Raw genomic sequence first — 2,500 nt, 5'->3', positions numbered from 1 at the left:
ACCACGATCATCTCTTCTGCAGCTGCAGGGTACGACCTCCTTACCAGCGCCTCCACATCCTGCGCCAGCTGGGACAGTGTCTCGCCACGCTCACGAGTCCGCTTCTTCAATGGGCCCCATATACCTCGGCCCGGTGGTGGTGCCGAAACGGCGTTTCAAAGCCTCCGCCACGCTGGTGTAAGAGGCATTTTTGGGATGCCGGCAGATTCTCCAACACTTCCACCGCGGGGCCCCTTAGCGCTGTTACCAGCTGCAGGGCCTTCTCTTCCTGGCTCCAGCCCTGGGCAGATGCCAGCATTTCAAATGCCAGGCCACCTTCCCGTCGTACTCAGCTGGCTTACGCTTCACAGAATGTCTGGAGGACGAGGGGCTGCGGGGTGGAGAAAGCGTGCCGTGAACTAACACGCCCTGGGGGGAGGAAGGGGGTGAGGGAGGTAACGAGGCGGGTTGCCCGGGGTCCGAGTTTGCCGCCACCTATACCCAAGGTAGGGGTTTCCCGATGGGTCCCAGCCTTCTGCAGCGACCACTGGCTCCGACACGCGCTGCGAGGCCCGGGGGTTTCCTGCACAGACCCAGGCAGACCCCAAAATCTGACACTCTGACATCTGTTGCCAGAACCTCGTCTGCCTTCTCTGCTTGCAACGTTACTACCTCGTGACGCCGCCTTTCCTCCTCATTTCCCTCCCTCGGGCCCCTTGAACCTCGCCTTCAGAGTCTGCACCTCCTCCATCAGTTCACTCTTCACGCTGTTGCAAGCCTTGTCGGTGTACTGCTGAGTTTCCATCTTCACAGATGCAAGATTGCTCTGTAGCACTCAACAAGTTGCGAAACTGTTCCTCTGCCTTCCTTCCCTTTGCATCTCGACGAGATGGTGCCCTGCTTGCGTCCCCTCTGTGCCTGCTCTTCTGCCCTTTGTGCATTTCCTCCCTCATACCAGCCAGCAGGGCAGTGATCAGGTCCATCTGGCTCGGTTCACCTCACTGTGCCTGCCTCAGTCATAGGCTCCTCTCCCTCATGGCTGCCGCGATCTTTGGACCACATGATAAACGGCATCTCACTGATCAAATATCACAAATCCCACCCCTGACACCATTTGTTACGCCAACCGCCTCGTCTCTTGCCCCCCAACACAAGGCAGGCTGGGCAGAGGGGCGTGCTATCCACAGGGTCGTGAACACTGAACAGCCCCAAGAGGAACCAAGCACCACAGCGTCCCACAACACCATGAGGGAAAACCCAATGGCGAGGCAGGCACGAAATAAACACAAAATGACAGTCGTTCCTTTTTTTACAAAAGTTTTTTCCCCGTACACTTTTTATAGGCACAATACAGGGGAAACCAGCATGTCACACTGCACGATACAGCTTATAACAGGGGAACACAAAGTATATCAGGTCACAAGGCACACACGAGGTCTTCACAGGAGCAGCGCCCAACTCCGTCTCCTTGGCTTGTTTCCCCCGCTCCTCCCGCAGCCAGTTGCTCATGTTTGCCTAGGTCATCCTTTCATGTTAACACTTTCCCAGGTCATCCTTTTCATGTTAAAAACATGTTTCGCACAGAGACAAAGACCCACTGGCGTATCACTATCCCCCCCTATCACGCAGACGACCGTCTGCTCTGACATACCTAAACCTGAAACAAACTACAGAAAAATGTAAATAAAATTTGTCCTCAGGAACAAACAAAATTCTTTCAAACAAAAGTAAAACCCTAATTGAAAATCAGTTTTCAGAAACACCAAAATCTTTTATCCAGTGCGGGTTTTCGCTCTCGCTGGGGTCGCTCTGGAGGAGGTGTGGGCGGCGGTAGATTGGCAGTGGCACCCAGAGGGGATCTCTGCTCCAAGACCTGGCTCATGGTCACCATTGACGTCTGTTGCATCGCCTCACCGTCCAAATGCTCGTCCTCATCTCGGTCAGTGTCTGCCATATCCTCATCGCCGCTACTGGGGCTAACGTCATCTTCTTTTTCTCCATGGCCCCAGGAGTAGCTTCCTGGCCCATGGTAATGCCACAGCCAGTCCATGTGGACAACAGACGGTCGTTTTCGCCCTCTGCGAATTTGATAGGTGTCATCAATTCTTGGCAAGGGGTATGAGTCCTTGATAGTCATGTCATTCAGCGCCCGGTAGTCCACACAGAAGCGTTGTGTACCGTCCTTCTTCTTCACCAGGACTACCGCTGATGACCATGGACTGTCTGACCGTTCAGTCACCCCCTGCGCCGCCAGCTCATTGACAGTGCGCTGCATCTCTTCTCGCCTGGTTGGTGTAATACGTCGGGGGGGGCTCTTGATGGGCAAACTACTTCCGCTTACAGCTTATAACAGGGCAACACAAAGTATATCAGGTCACAAGGGCACACACGAGGTCTTCACAGGAGCAGACCAAACTCGTCTCCCTGGCTGTTCCTCCCCCTCCGCTCGAGCAATGCATCATGTTTTCCCAGGGCATCCCTTTCATGTTAACACATGCCCAGGGCATCCTTTTATGTTAAA

This window comes from Penaeus monodon, chromosome 37 (assembly GCF_015228065.2).
Source record: "Penaeus monodon isolate SGIC_2016 chromosome 37, NSTDA_Pmon_1, whole genome shotgun sequence".
Taxonomy (NCBI): domain Eukaryota; kingdom Metazoa; phylum Arthropoda; class Malacostraca; order Decapoda; family Penaeidae; genus Penaeus; species Penaeus monodon.
Note: the sequence above shows the minus strand (reverse complement) of the source record.